Source organism: Dendropsophus ebraccatus, chromosome 11 (genome assembly GCF_027789765.1).
Source record: "Dendropsophus ebraccatus isolate aDenEbr1 chromosome 11, aDenEbr1.pat, whole genome shotgun sequence".
NCBI lineage: Eukaryota > Metazoa > Chordata > Amphibia > Anura > Hylidae > Dendropsophus > Dendropsophus ebraccatus.
Genome location: NC_091464.1, coordinates 11,057,134 through 11,082,569, shown reverse-complemented (window position 1 = coordinate 11,082,569; position 25,436 = coordinate 11,057,134). Strand labels below are relative to the sequence as shown.

The 25,436-nt window shown below is 45.5% G+C and overlaps 1 long non-coding RNA gene across 3 annotated transcripts; it reads left to right on the top strand.

The window, feature by feature from the left end:
* Positions 1-986: 986 nt before the first annotated feature.
* LOC138768004 (uncharacterized) lies at positions 987-20,489 on the top strand. Of its 3 annotated transcripts, none has more exons than XR_011358905.1 (4): positions 987-1,048; positions 4,036-4,097; positions 8,202-8,268; positions 20,373-20,489. It is a non-coding gene; the product is annotated as an uncharacterized lncRNA (long non-coding RNA). The 3 variants fall into 3 exon arrangements; XR_011358906.1 differs by lacking the exon at positions 987-1,048 and adding an exon at positions 1,644-1,728 and having other exon boundaries at positions 4,040-4,097; XR_011358907.1 differs by lacking the exon at positions 987-1,048 and adding an exon at positions 1,644-1,728.
* Positions 20,490-25,436: the final 4,947 nt, after the last annotated feature.

The window sequence follows — 25,436 nt, the reverse complement described above, 5'->3', positions numbered from 1 at the left end:
GGCTATTCCGTAGTGTGCACGCACCCTAAATCCTGAAAGTGTAGGAATCTAAAAATCTCCAGTATTCCAATACTTATCAGCTGCTGTACATCCTGAAGGAAGTGGTGTATTCCTTCCAGTCTGACACAGTGCTCTCTGCTGCCACCTCTGTCCATGTCAGGAACTGTCCAGAGCAGGAGAGGTTTTCTATGGGGATTTGCTGCTGCTCTGGACAGTTCCTGACATGGACAGAGGTGGCAGCAGAGAGCACTGTGTCACTGAAAAGAATTAGAAATGTGCGAATTTATAGTACTAGTGAAGTAAATTGCTTTGCTAGGTTCGGCCGTCAGCTTGTCAGCTGGCTGCCTTTGAACACTGTTTTTCCCAGTTTCCCAGTATGGAATCCAGCTTTCCAGGCACTTGGAACGGAACAGCACAGAATCATGCCAAAAAGCAAAAGCAAAGCACTTCACTACGCTACTACTGTAAATTCGCTTATCCCTAGAAAGAATACATCACTTCCTGCAGGACATACAGCAGCTGATAAGTACTGGAAGACTGGAGATTTTTAAATAGAAGTAAATTAAAAATGTATCTAACACCAGTTGAAAAAAAATATATAAATACTTTAATAAAATAATATTTTTGCTGGAGTAGCCCTTTGGGCTGGTTATCATACAGCTGTGTTCCAGCCCCTGTTAGCGTCTGACCTTCCCATGCTTCTACAGAACTAAACTTAGATCACCACCAGCTCCTAATATATGGCCGTCTGAGAGCAGCTTCTGTATTACAGCTGCCTTCTTACTAGCGGTATCATATAAACTCGGGATTTGTGTGGGGAAGATGATCCTGGAGCGGCCCTGGTAATAGAGCGGTGACACCTGATCGTCGGGTTAGGAGAAGACTTTTCCCTGATTTATTTATTTTTAATCTGAAATGTTTGACACCTCACACGTCTGGTGCAGAAATAATCCACAATATCTGTCGGGTAGAATCAGCGACACTATTCAGGTCTGACAGCGAGGCCGATCTGACCGTCTGTCCGTGTGCCAGTGGAAATTCTATGCGTGTGAGTTATATAAAAGGACAAGAATAGCAACAAAGGCAAAGAAAGTTACTGCCTGGCTTATATTTATATAGGAAGGAATATGCATTGTACAATAGAGTCAGCGTAACATAGCATAGGCCATGAGACCATAATATTACACACAGTATATGTGCAGCTACATAACATGTAACCATAGTGGGCGATAGGTGCTGCCATATAGGCCTGAAAGATTTCTGGGGGGAAAATACATGTACACGGGGGAGATTTATCAAACTGGTGTACAGTAGAGCTGGCTCAGTTGCCCCCGGCAACCAATCGGATTCCATCTTTCATTTTCCAAAGAGTCTGTGAGGAATGAAAGGTGGAATCTGATTGGTTGCTAGGGGCAACTGGGCCAGTTTCACTTTACACCATGTTTGATAAATCTCCCCCATAGTTCGTAGTGACATCATATCCAGGCTACATTCACACACTGGGGGAGATTTATCAGACATGGTGTAAAGTGAAATTGGCTCAGTTGCCCCTAGCAACCAATCAGATTCCACCTTTCATTTTCCAAACAGTCTGTGAGGAATGAAAGGTGGGATCTGATTGGTTGAAGCCAGTTTCACTTTACACCATGTTTGATAAATCTCCCTCTATGTTCATGACTCCAAACGCACGTTGGGGTTGGCCTCCTGGGGAAGTCAATTGACTGGCGGGTATCTTTTATTAATTGTATGGGGATACACGATCATAGTATGGGATTGAGCAGTTGCATTTAAAGGGGTGCTCCAACAATTTTTTTCTCTCAAATTAAGTGGTTTTAGAACGTTTTCTAGATTTGTAATTAAGTAAAGTTTGAAAATCTCAAGTCTTGAGATACTTACCAGCTTCTGTATGTCCTGTCAGGAGCTGTCCAGAGCAGGAGAGGTTTTCTATGAGGATTTGCTACTGATCTGGACAGTTCCTGACATGGACAGAGGTGGCAGCAGAGAGCACTAAGTCACACTGGAGAAAATGCACCATTTCCTGCAGGATATACAGCAGCTGATAAGTACTGCAAAACTGGATATTTTTAAGTAGAAGTAAATTACAAATTTATATAACTTTCTGAAACCAGTTGATTCGAAAGGAAAAGATTTTCGCCAGAGTACCCCTTTAATATCAAATGGTGGCTGTTATTATACAGTGTGTGAACGTGGCCTAAAAAGGCTAAAATTCCTCCATAAGAATGTGAGGGGCTGATAATCATACAGAAAGCTATCCATCTGGCTGGATGTGACCTGTCACAGTATTGCACACATTCTATTCAGACCTTTATACCTACTACAAATCTTGTTGGTAACGCTCCAGCAGGTCGGGCTTCGCCTGTTACATCAGACTCTACTAGGGACCTTTAACATTTTCCAAAGTCAATAAGGGACGAGGTTGGTGACAGGTGCTGTTTGTAAATGGAGGTCGGTAGCCAAGGTGACTTTAGAGGGAAACTGACAGCACCGATACCATATATCTCCGCTGCTGGCTCCCAGTAGCCTATGTCTCAAGCATTGTGTTATGTTAGCAAAAAAAAAAATGTTTAATTCCATCAACAATGTCATAGAGGTGGGTCTATGACACTGTGCCTACCCTACTCTAAGGCCGGCTGTCGGTCGTACTGCTGCCCCGCTTTGTCATTCAATGAAGATGGACAAGGACGCCTCTTCTTGGGTCTCTAGTTCCCCGGCTTTTGTGCTGCTTGATCTTCATGGTGTCCAGCGACTTTCGCAATCTGCTGCTGTAATCTTATGGGCTAAAAAAAAATCATCTTCAATGTTTGGAGTGCTGCTACTGCGGCCTTTTTGGATTGCTATACTGGTGCACCTGTTAGAGCGTGATGCAGCCATTGCTGCCGGCTCCTGCAATACACTGGGCCCCCTGAGCTGTCCTCATTTGCAGCACCAGGTGGCCAAACGGCTGAGGGAGTGAGATGGAAGGCCAGAGAGAAGGATGTTACAGTAGTCCAAGCAGGAGATCATGAGAGCGTGTACCAGCAGTTTGGTGGAGTCAGGGGTGAGAAAAGAGCGGATTCTGGAAATGTTTTTGAGGTGAAGGCGGCAGGAGGTGGTCAGGGCCTGTATATGTGGTTTAAAGGACAGGGCTGAGTCAAAGGTGACCCCATGGCAGCAGACTTGGGGGACGGGACAGAGTACAGCCATTGATAGTGATTGACAGATTAGATGGGGTGGAGCAAGATGGGGGAAAGATGATTAGTTCTGTTTTATCTATATTGAGCTTTAGAAAGCGAGAGGAGAAGAAGGAAGATATGGCCGATAGACACTCTGGAATCCTGACGCCATGGGATTCTATGATTCTATGATATGTCCCAGGCCAGATGTATAGATGGAGAAGAGAAGAGGCCCGAATAAAGAGCCTTGGGGTACACCAACAGTGAGGGGACGAGGAGAGGAGGTGGTGTGAGAATGGGAGACACTAAAAGTGCGGTTGGAGAGGTAAGAGGAGATCCAGGAGAGGGCTGAGCAAGTGACGCCAAGGGATGAAAGGATTTGTAAGAGGAGAGAATGGTCAACTGTGTCGAAGGCAGAAGATAGGTCAAGGAGAAGGAGCACAGAATATTGGCGTGAGGCTTTGGCAGTTAGCAGGTCATTGGCCACTTTGGTGAGGGCAGTTTCTGTGGAGTGGTGAGGGCGGAAGTCGGATTGCAGGGAGTCAAAAAGCGAGCTGGATGAAAAGTGGGAGGATAGTTCATGGCAGAGATGCTGTTCTAGGAGTTTTAAGATTGAATGCTGTATCTCACCACAATCTCCGAAGAGGAGGCCATGTCACTTACTCACTGCCCCCTTCTAATTCCTCCTTGCAACACGATTCTCAGCCATGAGTTGTGATCACTTTTGTAATCTACTTACTTCATTTTTAACTTTTTTACGTTTTGTATGTTTAAATCAACATTATACATACGGCCAAACTGTGCTCCATGCTCCCCATGTAATGATCGTTGGTCTTTTCTCTGTTCAAAAAAAAACCCACAGGAAGTCCCCGTCCGCGATCACACAAGGAGAGACACCTGTCCATCATCCAGGTTGTATATCAGGTGAGAACAATTAGCTTAGAATAATTATATTATTACCTTCTGGTGATTATATTATCAGCTCTGCAGCTTACCAGGAGACAATGCTCTTTGATATGCTACTATTCAGTCAGTATAATGTCACTGTGTGGCTACAGAGGGTTTGCTGGAGAGCTGACCATGCAATGTGAGCAACTACAGCACTACAGAGCCCCTTTAAGCATCAGAGTACAGGAGAGATTAATGCTCATTTACATAATTTTGAAGGGGGAGGGGCAATGTAATATGGGTCCCCCACTCATGGGCAACAATGCCCTTGGCACAAATTACCCCTAAGCTGTGCAGAGAAGAGGTGATACCAGCAGCTGAAGGGGTTGAACAGGTCTAAACCAATGTGAAATGAAACCTATTTCAAGCATTTCTGAGAATGTTGCTGTTTGGGAGATATATACCAATCCCCCATGAGCCTTCTTTGTTTCAGTAACCTGTTGCCATTGGTTACGACCTGTCTTTGGGCATCTACTGAGGTGGGTCCCTCCTATTTAGTTCAACTGCAAACTCCTGATGTGTCCCACTAGTATAGGCGACTGGTCTTCACTGCACGTGCAAGCAAAGGGGTCACAACTCCATCCAGAACCAGAAAGGGGTCACATTCATGGGGGAGAAAAACTCCACAGGGATGTAAGCTATTTTACTTAAAAACGGCACACCTGCACTCGTTTTCCTTCCCTGAAGGGATATCTGGCTATTCCCTGTGTTTTGAGACTGGTTAATGAGGTTCCACGGACTCTTTTGCATATTTTTTATTTCCTAGGGGGCAATGCAGCTAGATTCTCACTGTGTTAAGTGCTTTAAACAAGCGAACCACAATTCTTTAGCTGATCTCCCCAAGATCAGTGATCCCTTTACCATGGTGGTCTTCTAGGCAAAAGGAGGGGGGAACACCCCGAAACAGCTGTTTGTGGATGGATACCTGGCTTCAGTATGTCTCTTGTCATATCCTTAGACCAGTAACTGAGTTGGATGTTGGCTTAAAGGGCCAACCATCATGGTGGATGGTGGTTTTAGTGGTTTCCATATCTGGCCATTCCAATTTTTTGAGGCTCCACTGACCCTTTTTTGCAATATACAGTGGTGCCTTGGATTACGAGCATAATTGGTTCTGGGACTGTGCTTGTATTTCAAATCCACTCTTAAACCAAAGCACATTTTCCCATAAGAAATCATTGAAATGCAGATAATTGGTTCCACATCCCAAAAATAATGATTTATTATTCTGAATAACATGTAAAACAGATGAAACAAACATTCAGAAACAGCAGAATATGTGATATTATAAGTAACTGTATAGTATAACAATCAGCATGTGATGTATAATGTATAGTAACTGCATAACCCTGATAACACAGCAGCAGTTTGTAGATACAGGGTGGAACTGCAGATCCCCATAATGCAGTAGCGTAGTACAACGGGCTAGAATAGAGAAGCAGGAAAGCTGTCAGAGGTCACATGACCGCAATGGGGAAGGGGTGTTTGTTCAGCATGGGAATATGTGGGCACAGTATAGCAGCACTCTCTGTCCGAGGAGACAGGGGTTACAGCTATGAAGAGATTACCTCCACAGTCCTGTCCCCAGATGCAAGCCCCAGCCTGAAGTGGATCTGCTATGATTTGGAAGGTGAGGGAGACTTCCTGGGTCAGAGTACAGTGCTGTAGACCCCGCTATACAGACCATACCCCTCCCTAACTCACGCTCCCACCCAGTACAGGGAGCTCTTAAACCAAAGCGATGCTCTTAAACCAAGTCACAATTTTGGAAAACTGTGAGCTCTTAAACCAAAACGCTCTTAAACCAAGTTACTCTTAAACCAAGGCTTCACTGTATATATATATATATATATATATATATATAATAAAGTCGAGAAGAGGCAGCACTCCAGTATTCAGTGAAAATGAAGATGATTTATTTACCCATCGGTGTGCAAAGATGAGTAAATCATCTTCAAAGATGAGTAAATCATCTTCATTTTCACTGAATACTGGAGTGCTGCCTCTTCTTGACTTTATTGTACTACTAAGGTGGTCCTGGAGTCCGACCACTGGAGGTTGAAGCACCCGTTTGAGCCACAGAGCCACAGTCCAGCCCTACATTTCATTATATATATATATATATATATATATATATATATATATATATATATATATATAAAACACATATGATTCTACAACCCTTTCTTGATAGGACAGCCCCTTTAAGGGTCAATCAATATCTCAGCACTAATTGTTTCCATGTGCAGCCTTCTTTTCCCTGCCAGCTGTGGGTGCAGCTAATTCGGTGACAGTCCCCGGAGCTGTGATATTTCGGGACACAGACACATGAGAATGTTTTTCTCCCCTGCCAGCTTACTCTATCACTATTACAAGTATCCCAGCCTTGCCATGGGAAAGTAAACACCATGGGTGAAAAGAACCAAATTAGAAACTCAACAAGTGACCAATGAAGACTAATCCCAGAATATATGAGGAGCAGGGGAGAGGTTAAGATGTGGGCTGGATGGGGTCACCTCCTGCCAACGCTTTATATTTAACTCCACAATATTCCGTCTAATCCACTTAGCTGGGCCGAGTATCCAGTGCTGAAAGAGGCAACATAAGTGGCTTACAGTCCATCCGATACGTTTATTTTTAGCAGTGTTTCCGTGGAAAAAACATGGTTTCTAAAATGCACCGATGCCCCTTCTTAGTATCTCCAAACTGAGCAGCGGTCGATAAAACTCTGCTGCTCAGTAGTTATTGTTTAATTGAAATCATCTCCGTCCTTAATATAGAAGCTTAGCATCTAATGTAATTGGCTGTAAATATTCCCTACTGTCTGACAGGAGCGAGATAATCTGATCCTACGCCACGGACGCAGATAGAGGGACTATTGTACGCTTCAGTCATTCATGGCCCATTAGGCTTACACACCATAAAGACAGACATGTGTTTTTTACATTTGTAAATCACCCTTTATGCAACGTGAGAAGATCAATTATAATATAACCATAAAGCATGAACATGGGTCGGCACACGGGGATCCAATTTTAGATACAAGCTGTAGGGAGAGGGAAAACTATTAGGCCATGTCACCAATATACTACCCATTCCAGTGCCGCCATCTTACACTCAACTTCAGTTCTTTAATTCTTTAAATGGGGAAGTCTGTGACATAATAAATAGTAAAAAATGTCCCTAGAATAGAAAAAATAAATAAATCAGGTGCTTCCTGGTAACATAACTTTTATCATCCTTATGTTGAGCCTTTTCTTCTGTACAGGCCATGTGGGTGAGACTATGTACGCACTCTGTATTTTGGGCAGTGTATTAAACTTGGAAGAAACTTAGCATCACTTGTCAGATGGAGTGTTCCAGTATGGCTTCAGGTACTAATATACTATTAAAGCGACTCTGCCCAATCTCCCCCCCCCCCCCCCAAAAAAAACACAAAACAATGCTTGTACCTTTAGATAGCTGCTTTTAATCCAACATATGTCCTGGGGTCCGTTCGGCAGCTGATGCAGTTATTGTCCTAAAAAAAACAAACCTTTAAACTTGCAGCGCTGTGTCAAACTGGCGTAGCCTAGAGTGTCTGTGCCCTAGGCCTGCACCATATCTCCGTCCCTCCTCACCAGTAGGAATGCTGCAGGCAGGATTTCTCCTATTCATCACCTGTCTGAACACTGCACATGTTCCTTGATCCATCACATGTGCAGTGTTCAGACAGGTGATCATTATGAGAAATCCTGCCTGGGGCATTCCTAATGGTGAGGAGGGACGGAGAGGCCTCACAAGCCTAGGGCACACACACTCTAAGCCACACTAGTTTGACACAGCGCTGCAAATTTAACTGGCGAATAAAATAAAAATGAAGTTTTATAAGTTGCCTATTGTTGTCTTCGTACTGTCTCGAGGAACATAGGTAACATGTCAGAAGATCCAAAGATGGCTGCTAATTGTTACACTGAGTACTGTCCAAATCTTGAAATTTTTTTTTCGATCTGCTAATTTATGATTTATTGAGCTGCAGAAAATGGGGGATTGCTTCTTTAATGTAATCTATGATTTGTTCATCTGAATTCTTTTTTGCAGTCCCAGTTTCCAGTATAGATCTGCATCCAGTGTTATCAGACTGCTCGGAGCCGTAATGTTATATTGGGTAAAGTAATATCCATTACGCTTTATAGATGGCGGCCTCAAAAGCTTATCGCACTTGAAACAGCTGATGCTGCAAACATCGGCCGTAATTAGCTCGGCTTATGCAAATGATAAGAACTTTCTCCATTCCCCGGCTAAATATATGACTTGTACTATACCTTTTCATATCTGTTCTTTCAATATGTTCTGCATCCACATGTTGTCTTATTGATTTTTCACTTGAACTTTGCTATTGTCTTATTATACTGACGGGTCATTCTCCTATCATGGAGTGATTGACCCATCCTCTTTGCTAAGACACCACAATAGGGCTTCTAAATAAACTACAAGGGCGCCTTCACACGTAGTGAGTTGTGCCGCAAATTTATTCTGTATTATCCTGTATTCTCGCAGCAGATTTTCATTTAGCTATGAGAATGTAGTGACAGCTTTACTTAACTAATAAGCTGCCGTACCAGGAGAAATAATAAACAGCCCATGCTTATCTGCTCCTGCTTCAGTCTCCGGGTCCCTGCTCACTGACAGCCTGCTCAGCCAATCACTGAGCTGTCCTGCCCACCCAGTCATTGTCAGTGAGCAGGGACCCGGAGACTGAAGCAGTAGCGTGAGCAGATTAGCATGGGCTGTTTATTATTCCTACCGATATGGCAGCTAATTAGTTAAATATGGCTGCCATTACAAAATGCACGGCCATAGACTGTACTGTTACCGAGTATTGCAGCAGATTTGCTGTGAAACCTGCTGCAAACTCACTAAAACTGTGGCTGTCCAGGCATGATGGGAATTGTAGTTTTGCAACAGCTAGAAGGCCTCCCTCAACTGTTAATCAGCAGCTGAAGGACACTTTGAAGAACTGAAATTTTTTTATATAGAAGCCCCTAGCTGGTGAAGGCCTTGGTCAATTGTTCCTTTACCTCCCTATCAATGGTTGTCTTGCATCAAATAAATATCCTTATCCAGCATCAGTATATGCCCACATTCTGTATGACTGACAGCTGGCCTAGCCAGTTAGCTGTCAGCACCCGGGTTCGTGTCCACTAAAAATCCCAGCCCCTGGCCTCACTCAAATTTTTGGGAGGCTCACTTGCTTCCTCACTCACTTTTAATGGTTGTCTGTGTGCTCACTGCCATGCTGTGTCTGGTATAATTTTTGGAAGGCTCACTTGCTTCCTCACTCACTTTTAATGGTTCTCTGTGTGCTCACTGCCATGCTGTGTCTGGTATAATTTTTGGAAGGCTCACTTGCTTCCTCACTCACTTTTAATGGTTCTCTGTGTGCTCACTGCCTAGCTGTGTCTGGTATAATTTTTGGAAGGCTCACTGGCTACCGATTCTACCTTGTTCATTCTGTCCTCACCGCCATGATGTGTCAGGCTAAATTTTGGGGTGGTTCATCATATGCTACCTCTGTTTTAATGGTTCCCTGTGTTCTCACTGCCATGCTGTGTCAGGCTAAGTTTTTGGGTGGCCCATATGCCTACCTCGGTTTTAACCAGGCTGTTGCACAGAATTAGGCATAATGGTGCCATTAGGCAACCTCAGAGGCATGCATACATGCTGCCCCTGCTGTTTTCTGTCCATTTCCGTTGTGTTTCCATCAATTTCTGAGGTTGACAGGTTTTCACACGACCTTCCCTCTACCGAACTTGAGTCTCCTGCAAAAATGCTTGAGTCTCCCATTGACTTCAATGGGGTTCGTTACTCGAAACGAGCACTCGAGTATGGGGAAATACTCGTCTCGAGTAACGAGCACCTGAGCATTTTAGTACTCGCTCATCACTATCTGTAACTCACTGAGCTTCCTGTGGTAGCAGTTCGGATTGCTCACACAAGGGCAGTGCTCACAGTACACATGTTTTATAGACAGTCCCTGCCTGGCTGTAACTATTATTTTATACACGAGGCTGGGAGGTAACTGCTGACCGCACAAACATTTACTTATGAAACATCACAAACATTAAGTACACGTTTGAGATACAAAAATAACCCTGCACGCTTATGACCGGAGAGATTTAACTGTTCACTTGCTGAAACTCTGTAATTTACATTTAGAGGAAAACCTCTCCTCTTCCCTGTCCTTAGCTCAATACCGCTCCCCACTCCGCCTTGATTGTGAGCTTTAGCTAGCAGGGCCCAGTCTCCAATGCCTGACTGCGTGGTGTTTATGCAACCCCCCCCCAAACACACACACCAAATTGCAAGCAATATATAAGAGAACATAGAATACTTGAAATGTAGAAGAGAAAGGGGTTGACATTGGGTGACGTCTCCTTTAAAGAAATATTAAGGATCACTTTTCTTCTCCTTTGTCCTTGTTGTAATCCAATCCTCCTTTTAGTAGAATAAGATGCATAGAAGAGCCGTTTGTGTCTATGTCCCAGTACTCTGATGATGCCGGAAATGTGAGGAAACATGTCTTGGCGACACTAGAAGTTTAATCTTTTAAGTCAGTGCAGGCAGTGCTGGTAATTATAAGTCATGTACTTCTAAGTTGTAGATGGTACAGAGTGTATGGTCTTATACTGCTTGACTCTAAATCACAGTACCATTTTAGAAAAGAAAAGTAACATTTGTTTTCCAGGTCTGTTAGAGAAGGGCAGGGCCACTAGCGGAACATTATGTCCTTTTAGTTGTGAGTTTAATCAGTTATTTGTATAACTTTATAGAACATCATATACTACTGCAGATTATAAATGCCGCTAAAGCCTCAAAGGAGGAAGAAATGGCAAAATCTGTTAAGAAGGAGAATAAATTCTCCAGATATATAAGTAACAGTAGCATTACAGATGTCAGTAATGGGAAGAATACAGTGGTGCCTTGGATTACGAGCATAATTCGTTACGGGACAGTGCTTGTAATCCAAATCCACTCTTATACCAAAGCAAATTTTCCCATAAGAAATCATAGAAATGCAGACAATTGGTTCCACATCCCAAAACTAATAATTTATTATTCTGAATAACATGTAAAGCAAATGAAACAAACATTTAGAAACAGCAGAATAGGGGCGCCTGCTCTGTGTTTTCAGAAGGACGTCTTCACAATCACAGGAAGGCTGGACACAGTATTGGCTTGGCTTGTATGGCTTCAGCTCCTGTCTTTTTAGAGGAACTTGTCCGTTTAAAGACGAATAAAGCAATGGGTCTAGATGGTGTCCATCTCAGGGTCAGTGATTGCTTTGACCAATGCTTCCTAACAGGAGATGTTCCTGATGATTGGAGAATGGCCAATGTTATACCCATCCACAAGAAGGGGAGTAGAGAAGATCCCAGTAACTACAGGCCGGTTAGCCTGACATCTGTAGTAGGAAAAATTATGGAAAATCTTCTAAAATAGAACATAATGGATCACGTAACAACCAACAACTCGCTGGATCCAAACCAGCATGGCTTTACTGTGGGCCGATCATATCAGACTAATCTCATTGATTTCTTTGATTATGTCACAAAAGTGCTGGATGAAGGCAGTGCTGTGGATATCGGCTATCTGGACTTCAGCAAAACCTGTGATACAGTTTCCCATAAAGAGCTGATAGAGAAGATAGAGAAAATTAGACTTAATCCCTGGATAGTTCAGTGGATTTGTGATTGGTGAAGGATAGATATTAGAGGGTTGTTGTTAATGGTGTATATTCCGAGCAGAGACTGGTTACAGGTGGTGGCCACAAGGGTCTGTTCTGGATCCTATTCTTTTTTTTTTTTTTATTTTAACTTTTTTATTTAAATCTCCAATTATGACAGCAAATAAAACGCAGGTGGAGGCAATTACTCCACATTGGATAAACAAAAGTATACAGAAGTTACTTTGGGATTGGGTACACACAGTTACAAATACAGTTCAATCGTATATCTCTGTAGTCAATTCACCCAACTTCCCGACTACAAGCCTGACTTATATGGAGTACCAAAACAAAAACCCCTAACCCACCCGCCCCACTCGTAGGTCCACCAGAAACTCAGAGGAACTGGAATAGAATTCTATCAGCAGCAAGGTACAGTATAATAATCCAAGAAAATACGACCTATGACACCTTTAGCCTCCCCAGTGTGCCTGCAACGTCTTTAGCCAGATACCACTTGGTGTCTTTAAAAGGCAAGACCACTTGCCGTATCTCGGCTAAAGTGAGAAAAGTACAGATGAATGTCTTCCATTTTTTGAAGAACCCCTTTGTAGATTTTTCCTTCGTGCGCGCAACTTCTAGCTGGTCGTATAAGAGATATTTCTTAATCTGGCCCACTACTTCATCAGTAGTTGGCATATGAGATTCCAACCAATGCTCCAATAGGCACCTCTTGGCGACCAGGACAAAGACATGGGTAAGTAGGGTCGGCAGAGCCTCGGCTTGGGGTATGTGGAATAAAATAAACTCAGGATCCAAAGGGAGATTTATCTGTAATTTGGAAAGCAGTAAGTCCCTTAATTTCACCCAGAAATGACGAGTCAGCGGGCATGTTACCAGCCTGTGCATAAGGTCCGTCCCCCCTAGATTACAGTTAGGACAGCTATCTATCCTGTCAGGCCTGTCTGGTGTCTTCGGCAACGTGAAGCCATAGGTGGCATGGTGGATGATACGATACTAGGTTTCCCTCCAGTGTTCACTAACCACTGCCGTCGCCCAGCCATCTAGTATAGGTTTCGTCAATTCGCTTTTACCCAGTTTGTTCTCCCAGTACTTAAATATGGTCTGATCAAAGGGTTGGGAAGCTTGCTGACGTAATGACCAGTAGATATAGGATAGGGAATGGTTAGGGTTTTCCAATTGTACCAGATCATGGACCAGATTGGTCTGGTAAAAGGAGGAAAGGTCACTCAACCTAGGCTGGACAAAGGCCATGATCTGCCTGTACAACAAGAAATTGCCCGCCGTCAAACCATATTTACCCCGCAGCTCTGGAAAGGTCATATATCTATAGTCCTCCTCATGCAAGAGATCCGATACCCGATTTACGCCTTTCTCCCCCCACCTCTTATAAGCCTTGTCTAATAGTCTCATGTCAAGTTCCGGGTGTGCCCATAATGGCATATGCTTCCCTATAGAGGCCGGTAGTTTAAGGTCTTTTAACCCGGCTTTCCAGGCCGCGACAGTATCGCGTAACAACAGGCAGTTTTTAATGTGAGAGGGAATAGCGGCAAATTTAGAATATAACACCGCCTTCAGAGACCAAGGGCCGGCTAGTGCTGCTTCTATGCCATAGTTAGAATACGGACCCCCGCCCCTCATCCAGTCAAAGCCATGCCTAAGCAAACATGCTATGTTATACCTCCTAACATTGGGAAAGTTTAGCCCACCCTGTCCCCGGAACAACTGTAACTTTTTAAGGGCTATGCGTGGCCTCTTTCCCTTCCAGATGAACCTTAAAAAGGCCGTCTGTAGCTTACTTACATCAACATGTTTTAGCAGCACAGGAATAGTCTGCATAGGGTATAAGAGCCTCGAGAACGCTAACATTTTGAGCAAATGGCATCTCGCTACCATGGGCAAGGGCAATGACTTCCATTTGTCGATGTCTTCAAGAATTGACTGGATGAGTGGCGGGTAGTTAAGTCCATAAAATGAACCAGGCGTTCTCCCAATCATGATCCCTAAGTATCTCATTGCCGTGCGTGTAATTGCTACTGCAGGTCCTCGTTGAAATTTTAAAGGTGTCACAGCTAGGTCTAACAGTGTGCTTTTGGCTACGTTCACTCTAAGCCCCGATTGTATCCCGAAATCCTGAAGACAGTCAAACACAACAGGAAGATCTGTAACAGGATGTTCTAGGAATGACAGGGATGCCCCCTACCTCTATTCCCCTGATATCAGGGTGCGATGTTAGTACCCGTGACAGGGGCTCTAGAGCTAAATCAAACAAAAGGGGCTATAGTGGGCATCCCTGCCTGGTACCCTTAGATAATCGGAATGGCTGAGATAAGAAACCAGGAGTGCCCACCCTCGCCCAAGGTTCACTGTACAAGGCCGAAAGGAACAACATGAACGGCCCTTCAAAGCCCATTTTGGACATCACTGCCCACACCCACTCCCACCGCACATTATCAAAGGCTTTTTCAGCATCGATGGAGAGAATGGCGGGGGAGGGGTGTGAGTCAGGACGTAACTGGACCTCATCCAAGACTCCAATAACCTTACGGAGGTTGGATACTGCCGATCGTCCCTTGACAAATCCCACCTGAGCTGGAGAGACCAGGCGAGGGAGGACCATGGCCAAGCGATCCGCCATAATTTTGGACAAGAGTTTGAGGTCTACGTTTATGAGAGATATTGGTCGGTACCCCTCAGGCGACATTAGATCCTTGCCCTGCTTGGGCAGTACCTTAATTACCGCTGTATTCATCTGTTGTGACACCGGGGATCCCTGTAGGTAAAGGTTATATAAGGACTGGAGAGTGGGACCTATCTCTGTGAGAGCTATTTTATAAAAATCTCCAGTGTAACCATCCGGTCCTGGGGCTTTATTGGGCTTTAGTCCTTTAACGGCTCTAGCAATTTCCTCTATCGTGACAGTGGCATTTAATAGGTCCTTTTCCTCTGTGGAAAGGGTAGGAAGCCCTGACCCCTGCAGCCAATCCCTGACAGGAACATCTCTAGAGGGGGTATCAGCATAAAGGCGCTCATAAAAAGATCTCAGGATTATGTTGATCTCCTTCGGATGAGAACTTAGGACTCCCGAAGGGTCTCTGAGGGCCTGTATGTGGTGAAGGTTCGGGCGGCCCTTAGCCAACCTAGCCAACAGCCTGCCCGGCTTGTTTCCATATCGGAATAGGGACGCTTCAAAGTGAGATCTGTTTATGTTCTCCTTCCGCTCCAACCAGCCCTCATACGATGATTTAGCGTGTTGCCATGCCTCTTTGGTCTCTGGAGAGGAGCTGGCCAAAAATTGTGTGTATGCCTTTCGGAGCGCATCACTATGTGTCTAAAGTTGCGCAGTAATCTTTTTTTTTAAGCCCGGAAACATATGCCATGATACGGCCCCGTAAAACTACTTTTGCCGTTTCCCAGTAAAGCTGTGGATGAGCAACATGATCAGCGTTGTCCCTAGCAAACTCCCACCACCATAGTTTGAGGAACGACTGGAAGTCCTCGTCCCTGGCTAAACCCATCGGGAACCGCCATATGTAGTCAGACCCCCTCGGGATATTGTCCAGTATGGTAATGGAGACAGGCGAGTGGTCAGAAATAACGAGGTCCTCAATCTGCGCGCTATGAAGGCGAGTGAGTAAGGTATCAGTGATAAAAACATAATCGATCCTGGACCAGGAGTTATGTGGATGAGAATAGTGAGTGTATTCTCTAGCATCAGGTTGCTTCCACCTCCATGCGTCCACCATGCCCACCGCCTGTGCCCATTTGGCCAGTACCTGGTCTGTGCTACGAGGGCCCGCCCCATATATCCTGCCCGATTTTCTATCTTCCGCTCGGTTCATGACTGCGTTGAAGTCGCCCCCCACGACCTTATGGGGAACCACCTCCCGAAGAACTGTTGAGGAAAGAGAGGTGAAAAAAGATGCATTATAGTCATTGGGAGCATACACATTTATAAATTCCATTTCCTCTGCTGCGGTTTTGATATGCACTTTGCACACTCTCCCCTCGGCATCAGACCAGGACTTCAACGTTTCATGGCTAAAGGAGCGGTGAATCAATGTTAAGACCCCGGCCTTATGGGCAACTGCTGCCGACCCATACACCCAGCCTTTGCTCATCCTGAAGAAGTCTTCATCACCCAAGTGGGTCTCCTGTAACATCACAACATCAGGTTTAAACTTCTCAAGGTGGCGCAAGATCATATTCCTCTTGTGAGGAGACCGCAGGCCTTTCACGTTCCATGAAATTACGTGTACCATAGTTGGCTATACATTGAGTTATCAGTACCAAGATCCACTAAGTATTTTCTGGCGGACCACGAGTGTAACTCCCTCCCTCCCCCCAACACAACAAACCCATCTAACTCAAAATACAAAGGAACCTGCAAGAACTCCTCCCCCCCCCCCCCCAACACCACCCACCCCCCCGCCCACCACAAAAACCAATACAAACTGCCTCCCTCCCACCAAAGTAGTAATATACTTCCTTGTGAGCACAACTCGAGGCTTTGGACTTCTCTTCTTCCCACACTGGAGCCACTGTTAATACAACTTAACAACACCATCATCAGAGTAATTAGCTAAGACGCCCCTGGCTCCACAGGCCCTCTGCAGCGGCATGCTGGTAATTATTGCGATCCAGAAAAGTATTTGATAACCTTTATAGTCCCGGATCCCCAGACCCGGGGAGTGAGATGAATTAGGGGGATGGGGATGGAAATAAGGGCAAAGAAGGAAAAGGGAGGGGGGGAAGGGAGGAGGGGAGGGAAGGGGGAAGGGGGGGGGGGGAAGAGAGAGGGGACTGGGATGAGGTCCGCAAGGGGCAGAAGGGATAGCGTTACGAAGGGGAAGGAGAGGAGAAGGAGCAACCAACAGGGTACCCCCACTGACATTTCAAATGTATAATCATAGCATAACAGTAGGGGGAACACCCATCCAGATAAGGCAAAACCATGGACATAAGAGTACCACTATGAGCGTGGAATAAGCAAGGGGCATGTACCTCAGGCTACCCAAATAGAACGGAGTCTACTGTACTTGCACTTGTATCGCCTCTATGAGGCCCGAACAGCTTCCGTATGACATGTCCTGTCGAGGCAGAACAGACTTAGTCCCTGTGTATCCTTTGGCTTCTCGGCAATTCCGGCCACTGGTCCTGAGATAGTCTGGGCTGTCGAGACGACGAAGCTTCAGATGAAGCCTCTGAAGGGAGGTTGGTAAGGTAATCTTTCAGACTGTCAGCTGCATCGTCGGCTGTTGTAAAGGATTGCATGGATCCATCAGGATGAAAGACCTTTAACACTGCCGGATACATCAGGGCGAATCGAACTTGCTTCCTGAACAGTGCGGTGCAAATTGGGGAGAATAATTTCCTTTTGCGGGTAACTTCCGCAGAAAAGTCTCCAAAAACAAGAATGCGTTGCCCGTCAACGCGGAGACCCTCTTGCTTGTTGCGGAAGGCTCTTTGGATCGCCCCCTTATCTGTGAAGTCTAAGTACTTTACAATCACTTGCCGAGGTCTGTCCCTTTGCGCTAGCCCCGGGGGGTACCCCACATCTGGAGGCTGCCGCGCTTCCATGCCTAACCTGTGTGCTCTCTCTACCTTGCAGCTGCGCTGGAGGCCGAGCATGGCTGGAATAGTCACCTCACAGAGTTGAAGTAGGTCTCTTTGCTTAAAGGACAACTCCCACAAAAATTTTTTTTGCTCATTTAACACACATTACAAAGTTATATAACTTTGTAATGTGGTTAAATACCCGGCCTGGCCCCCTTCCCCCACTTTCGGACCCCCGACCCCCCACCCCGGAAGTTAAGGAATGTATACATTACCTATTACGATCGTCACGGTCCTCTTCTCCGGGGCGGCATCTGGTGACGACGACGTCAGAGCCGAGGGGCGGTCCGGGTCTTCTTCCTCCTCGGCGTCTTCATGCAAAGTGAATGGGGATGAAAAGGCTGCTGGTGCACATGCGCACCAGCAGCCTTTTCATTGGCTGGAGCGCATCACATGGCTTCCAGCTTGCTCAGCCCTGATTGGCTGAGCTTGCTGGAAGCCATGTGATGCGCTCCAGCCAATGAAAAGGCTGCCGGTGCGCAAGCGCACTGGCAGCCTTTTCCATCCCCTGGACCCGCAAGTTGGAGACATCGCTGGATGGCGGAAGGCGGCGACGGAGAGGCGGACGGCGGGCGAATCGAGTGGCGATCGTCACCGGAGAGATGGTGAGTATGGTGTCTGTGTGTGTCTGTGTTTTTTTTTTTTTTGGGGTCCCGCGGGAGTTGTCCTTTAACAGTCTCAGGGACTCCAACCACCCTGAGATTATTGCGTCGAGATCTGTTTTCAAGGTCCTCTACCTTGTCCCAGAGCTTTTTATTCTCCCTCTCCATTTCTTGCAAGCGTGTGTGTCTGGACTCCCCCGAGTCTTCCAGTGCACTGACTCTCTCCTCCACCGCGGTGATCCGCGCCCCCTGCGCCGCCATCTCAGTTTGCAGCTGCTTCATGGCTGCGGCCACCGCCGCCGTTACCGTTGTCTGTAGCTCCGGCGTGATGCGCTTTACTACCTCGGTAGCCAGTGTTGCATAGTCCAGCACAAGAGTGTCTCCTTCCTCCTCACCCCCCGAAACATCTCTCTCAGACCGGGCAGGCGAGGCAGCCCTGGAAGAGGCAGGGGAAGGCGCCATACTGTTTTCCCCTCCGTCCGTCTTACGGGTCCGGGAGCGGCTCTTTGTGGTGTTTTGTTTGCCCCTTTTCTGGATGTAGCGATCCATCCGAGTGCCCCGATATGCCAGGGGCAGGAATCACCCCGTTGTGTACAAAAATGCGGGTGTAGGAGTGATGGGCACGGGAGCCGCAGGACAGAGCCGAGGCCGCACGTGGCTTACAGCATGGCGCCGGAACCGGAAGTCCGATCCTATTCTTTTTAATGTTTTTAATTGACATAGGAGAAGGTTTGGTAGGTAAGGATAATGACATAGGAGAAGGTTTGGTAGGTAAGTATAGTGACATAGGAGAAGGTTTGGTAGGTAAGTATAGTGACATAGGAGAAGGTTTGGTAGGTAAGGATAATGACATAGGAGATGGTTTGGTGGGTAAGGATAGTGACATAGGAGAAGGTTTGGTAGGTAAGGATAATGACATAGGAGATGGTTTGGTGGGTAAGGATAGTGACATAGGAGAAGGTTTGGTAGGTAAGGATAGTGACATAGGAGAAGGTATGGTAGGTAAGGATAGTGACATAGGAGAAGGTTTGGTAGGTAAGGTTAGTGACATAGGAGAAGGTTTGGTGGGTAAGGATAGTGACATAGGAGAAGGTTTGGTGGGTAAGGATAGTGACATAGGAGAAGGTTTGGTAGGTATGGTTAGTGACATAGGAGAAGGTTTGGTAGGTAAGGATAGTGACATAGGAGAAGGTTTGGTAGGTAAGGATAGTGACATAGGAGAAGGGTTGGTAGGTAAGGATAGTGACATAGGAGAAGGTTTGGTAGGTAAGGATAGTGACATAGGAGAAGGTTTGGTAGGTAAGGATAGTGACATAGGAGAAGGTTTGGTAGGTAAGGATAGTGACATAGGAGAAGAGTTGGTAGGTAAGGATAGTGACATAGGAGAAGGTTTGGTAGGTAAGGATAGTGACATAGGAGAAGGTTTGGTAGGTAAGGATAGTGAAATAGGAGAAGGGTTGGTAGGTAAGGATAGTGACATAGGAGAAGGTTTGGTAGGTAAGGATAGTGACATAGGAGAAGGTTTGGTAGGTAAGGATAGTGATATAGGAGAAGGTTTGGTGGGTAAGGATAGTGACATAGAAAATGAGTCACCAGTGCAACCAGGCGGTAGGGATTTATGATTGGATTTATTTATGGCTGGCACATGTGGCTATGTTGCCAATTTTTGTATTCTAATTTAAAAAAGGAAAAAAAAAAGTGCGTTCACACCAGCAGTATTATATTGTAAGTAGGAACAAGTGAAGACCAGTGGGGTGGACAGGAAGTCCCTGGACCAGGACCTGCAGATGTGTAGGTATCATTTGTTTTTTATTTTTTACCAGTCCTTCAGCATTGTATAAAAAATGTGAATCCTGGAATACCCCTCTAATTATAACAACCATGAAAAGTAAGATTCCAATGGAAATGGAAATTTTAAGCTAACTTTTCAACTCCCCACCAAATAATTTTCTTCGATATGCTTTACCAACAGAGGAAGACTATGGCTGACTCTACCCAAACCCATCTGTATTTATTATGGACGTTTCATCCATACAAAATGACAGATCTGCACAAATTACGGACGCTCCTATACACTTCTTAGGAGACAATCTGTGCCCCAATTATGGTCTGTATTAGAGCTTGTCAGTAATCCTTGCGGATCCATACATTACGGACAGTGTGAACAGCTCTATTGAAATCAATGGATCCTTAGTTTTTCTAGAATTATGGATGCGCAATTACGGACAAAACTACGGAAGATGTGATTGTAGCCTTACTATTGCTGAAGTTTGTATTTACTTCTGCTTTGTATTTTCTTTGTTACAGACATGAAATGCTCCATGTGATTAACCATATCATGTCCGAATACCAAAGAGAGGAGTAGGAGATGGTTTCCGTACTGTATCGGCTTTGTGACTGTCACGTATCTTTGCTATTTGAATACATACGACATGGCAGACTTCCTTTATGTGTGTGTGTGTGTGGGGGGGGGAGTTAGTCTCTGCTAGCGTAGGTCTTACACAATGTTTGATAAGGGTTTAATGTCCGTAGCTTCTTCTGGCTGTATAGACGCTTCTGGGCTGTTAGCACAGCGATGATAAATAATGGTCGGCTTTGCTACTGCCCGTTGCTGTTTGTGCGGTTGCTACAACAACAATCTATTCTTGTAGTTTACTCACTGGCAGACTACTGCGACCTCACTATAAGGCTGCTCCACTGAACACTTGGCAGGTGTATGTCCCGGCAGCTGGGCCCTATAGCCCGGACACTGGGACCTCTCCCACCTTCCCAGCTTCAGGCTCCTTTGCTGGTATCACTATAATAAGAAAGAAAATCTTCTCTTCCCGGTAACACAGCAGCTGCTGAACGGCCACATATTGTTCTCCCAGGCTTCAGTTTCAGGGCTGTCTGTCCTGTCTGCCTAATGGTCCTTTTACACGGAACGATCATCGTTCGAATTTGCACAATAACGATCCGTGTAAACACAGCGATCGATCAAGCGACGAGCGAGAAATCATTCATTTTGATCTTTTAACAAGTTCTCAAATCGTGGTTGGTCGTTCACAAAAAATTCGCAGATCGTTCTGTGTAAACAGTCTTTCACCGATGTAACCTATGTGTGAGATAGGCTTAAACGATCGCAAAATGATTTTTCTGTATCGGTCCGTCTAAACGCTGATCATTATGAAAAACACATAATTCGGAATCGTTAATCGTGCGATCGGGTGAATTATCGCTCCGTGTAAAAGTACCATTAGGCTCCTCTCCTGTCATTTACCTGACTTGAGCAGTAATCAATCAATCAATCAATTGACCCCACTATGTGCCAGTGTCTTTGTAATACATGCAAATCCCCAGCTCCAGTATCCTATCTACTCTGCTAAGGCTGCATGTGCAGGTAGGCCTCGGATATTTCCAGGACATGTTATCATACTAGATTGGCAGAGGCCCAGCGTCTGTCCGATTAGCCGAAGGCACTGTGGCACTTGTACAAGCACTGCATTCTTCTGAGTGTTAACTTTTGCTTGTCCTGGCTATCGTCCTCGCTATCGTCCTACCATCAGTCATGGTATTACAAGGTACTGATAGGGGGTTTCTGGGCAAATAGGCTGTTGAGCTATCCACAGTCACTGAGTGGGGGTTGAACACAGAGCCCTCCCCGATCAGCTGTTTGTCGCCCACAAAACACACAGAAGAATAACACATTTATGGACCTTGAAATGTGACAACAAAAAACAAGACAATTGCATTAAGGGGTAGTTCACAAAAAAAAAAAAAAAACTTTCAAATCAACTGGCGCCAGAAAGTTCCTGCGCAATCTCTTACAAGTAAGTTTAAATTGGAAAACCCCTTTAAAAGTAACATTTATTACACAACAATTAAACATGTTGGCCTGAGGTATGAGGATTACCCTCCCAAACACACCAAATCATGTCTAATTTAGGGGCATTCACATGTTTCAGGCAAGCAGTCTGACACAGTGCTCTCTACTGCCACCTCTGTCCATGTCAGGAACTGTCCAGATCAGCAGCAAATCCCCATAGAAAACCTCTCCTGCTCTGGACAGTTCCTGACATGGACAGAGGTGACAGCAGAGAGCAGTGTGTCAGACCGCAAAGAATACACCACTTCCTGCAGGACAATTTTTTTTATAGAAGTAAATTTTAAATCTCTGGCACTAGTTGATTTAAAGGAAATTTTTTTGGTAGGTTGAGTTGACTCTTCCCTTCCCTTTTATAAGCTTATTTATGGGGCATGTGAATAACCAGATGAGGAGGCATTCACATCTCAGCAAAATACTGTCCATGCATGAAGAGTACTCTGCAGACTGGACCTCCGGGCTTCCGTCATCAGGATTCATTATGATGCTGGGAGCTCCAAAAGTCTGTGCTATTGTACTGACACAGCCTCTAACTTTTAGGGTGCGTTCATATGTAACTGATCCGCAGCGCATTTCCCGCTGCAAATCCCTGCCCTGTACACTCTATGGGCAGAAGAACTGAGTATGTCAGCAGCCCGCACCGTTAACCCCCCGGCCGCTGGAGCATATACATCACCTGGTCCCCACTCCGGCTTGCTTCAGGGCTTCAGGCACGTCCCGCTTGGCCAATCAGTGCACTGCCCGGCCACTGATTGGCTGAGTGGGACGTGAAGACACCAGGAGCCCCGAAGCAAACCGCAGCGGGAAGCAGGTGATGCATATGCTCCGGCGGCCGGGGGGGTTAACAGGGGGCGCTACTGACTTGTATATCCTGGGCAGGAATCAGCAGCGGATCTTGCTGTGAATTAGCAGCGAGAAATCCGCTGTGGATCCGTTATGTGTGAACGCACCCTCAAGCAGTTTCAGAGCTCCCGGCATCATAATGAATCATGATGCCAGGAGGTCCGGGAGGTATATTGCGCACATATGAATGCCCCTAAGTTGGACATGATTTAGTGTGTTTGGGAGGGTAATCGCCACACTTCAGGCCGACATGTTTTATTGTTGTGTAATAAATGTTACTTTTAAAGGGGTTTTCCGTTTTAAACTTACTTGTAAGAGATCGCGACAGGTCCCACCCAGTCCTTGGTTCTTTATTAGAAATTGAGCCGCAGGTGGGCATGTGACCTGCGGCGCCATTCCTTTTCTATGGAGGGCAAATTGGAAAAAAACCTTTAAGGAGTTAAAGGGTTTAATGTTTTTGACAAGAGCTAAATCCAAGTAATTTGGGCCATGTTGTGGTTACCTGCTCGGCTGGTGTCATTGTGCTGAGCATGGACCCTAACGGTATATGTAGAAATGACGGCCAGTCATCGGCTGTGCATTATGTAAACCATTCCATCTGGGTTACATAAAGGATTCCAGAGATGAGAGATTTCTTTGTTCAAACCATTGTCCATTGTGAGAAACCCACAGAACATGTCCAATGATTATAGATGCCAAACAAAAGTATGAAATGGTGATTACAGGCCGGTATACAGCGGGTTATAGGAGTGGATGAGAACATTCTTCTTAACTTGGAGGTCCTAAAAACATTTCCTCGGGTTCGGAGCAGATCAACCCTGGAATCTATTGAATAGTTGAATCCAAGACATAAAGACAAAAAATCAGTTTATTTTAAGATGTAGCCAGGGTTCTGTCTAAGGTCTGTATTACATTATGGGGTCTGTCTGGGGTCTTTATTACATGGTGGGTCTCCATTTTTCTTGTGAACTCCCTGAGCTCAGTGATTGCTGTGTTTTGTTGGTCTACTTTTCATTGCCCCCGTTAGCCAGAATCCTGCTCCACACGGACGAGGGGCAATACCCCGAAACAGCTGTCTGTGAATGGATGCCAGGCTTTTTGATTTTCCTTGTCATGTCACAATACTCACAACTGGGTTACCAAGTGGGACTTCAGGGGTGGGTTTGTGATCTACCCCCCCCCCCTTTCAGGGTGGTTTGGTGATCTACCCCCCCCCCCCCCCCCCCTCTAGCAGATCGCCGCTCGTTTACAGTTATTATCGGGCTGTGTAATAGAACCCTTAGGGCTGCATGCAACTTCTTGGGTTTACATAGATCCTATGGCCGCAGGATTTTGCAGCTTATAAAATCATCAATCATTACACAACCAAGGGAAAGAGACCTGAGTCTGACTGCATTGCAGCTGCCCAGCTTTTGCAGGACCACACAACCGTTTTTTAGGCTGTTTGACAAACGCTTTTTGGGATGGATGTCATTTTGCACCAAATGACAAAAATGGCAATTATTTTAAGACAAATTACATCATTTGTGAAATAACATTCATCCAAAAAAACGTCCATCATATAGCCAAAAGAAAGACGTCCTATACCTTGGAATGGGCTCTGCAGGTGCCTGGGATGTTGCCTAGCTGCTCTTGGATTCTTAAACAAATAGCACAATGGCCAATGTTGGTGTATTAGGGTAAAACAATGTTACCCAGATTTATGTTGATCTACCAGTATTCCGCCATAAGCCATTTCACATCCCATGCAATGTTCGGAATGCTCTGCAGCAGTGCGACCTATATATCACTGTCTGTTTTTCTGAGTGCGTACAGTGTAGCAGCTGGACTGACTACATTCCCATGGACAAACTCAGTATTCAGGTATGTGGACCTTATAACAATGCGTGTACACATCACTCCAATACTGCATGGCATTTGCTTCACATGTTCCGAGAATATATCCTGCTGAGCAACAAGCAATAGTTCAAATACCTAGAGACGGGACGTATTCACATAATGCAAATCCACTCCATGCATCTGCAAATCCGCTCCATGCATCTGCACATCTGCTCCATGCATCTGCAAATCCGCTCCATGCATCTGCACATCTGCTCCATGCATCTGCAAATCCGCTCCATGCATCTGCAAATCCGCTCCATGCATCTGCAAATCCGCTCCATGCATCTGCACATCTGCTCCATGCATCTGCAAATCCGCTCCATGCATCTGCACATCTGCACATCTGCTCCATGCATCTGCAAATCCGCTCCATGCATCTGCAAATCCGCTCCATGCATCTGCACATCTGCTCCATGCATCTGCAAATCCGCTCCATGCATCTGCACATCTGCTCCATGCATCTGCAAATCCGCTCCATGCATCTTCACATCTGCAAATCCATATCATGCATCTGCAAATCCATCCCATTCGCAAATCTGTACCATCTGCAAATCGATTCCATGCATCTGCAAATCCGTCCCATTCATCTGCAATATGATTCCATGCATCTGCAAATCCGTCCCATGCATCTGCAAATCCACTCCATGCACCTGCGAATCTGTCCCATGCACCTGCAAATCTGTCCCATGCACCTGCAAATCTGTCCCATGCACCTGCAAATCGATTCCATGTATCTGCAAATCCGTCCCATGCATCTGCAAATCGATTCCATGCATCTGCAAACC